Below are 636 nucleotides of genomic sequence, written 5' to 3'. Positions count from 1 at the left end.
GTAAATACAGATGCTTCACAACAAGGTGTAAACGCTCAAGAACAGACAGTCCAGATTAGATTTTCAGGAGACTTTTGCTGGATTCTTTAAAGTGATGAAACCAAATTTAACTTGTGAATGATGTGAAGAGAAAAGTATGAAGAATGGGCCAAAGCATTTCACATCATCTGTGAAACCTGGTGGAGGCTCAGGCTTGTTATGGCATAAGCACACATGCCTGCCAATTGAACTGAATTACTGGTGTTTATTGAGGCCCTGACTGCTGATGAAGTTTATAGGGCTATTATCTCTTCTCAGATCCAGCCAAATGCAGCAAAACCAACAGGATGCTGATGCATCTTGCTAATAGATCATTTTCCTAATCATACAGTGAATGCTACCCAAGAGTTTCTTAAAGCAAAGAAATGGGACATTCCTCACTGGCCAAGTGATTCACCTGCTCTCAGCCCAATAGAGGATGCGTTTCACTTACCAAAGATAAGATTGAAGGCAGAAAGCATACTGTATTTTTCACAAGCACATAAAACAAACAATGCAAACTGTTTACATTTCAGATTTCTGGACAGTACGACATGTCCTCTAACTAATCACAGATGAGACTTAATTCTTGTAACCAATCATAACACAGAAGGCAGG

Source organism: Clarias gariepinus, chromosome 8 (assembly GCF_024256425.1).
Source record: "Clarias gariepinus isolate MV-2021 ecotype Netherlands chromosome 8, CGAR_prim_01v2, whole genome shotgun sequence".
Classification (NCBI taxonomy): domain Eukaryota; kingdom Metazoa; phylum Chordata; class Actinopteri; order Siluriformes; family Clariidae; genus Clarias; species Clarias gariepinus.
The sequence above is the reverse complement of the archived record's forward strand: the minus strand, read 5'-3'. Positions refer to the sequence as shown.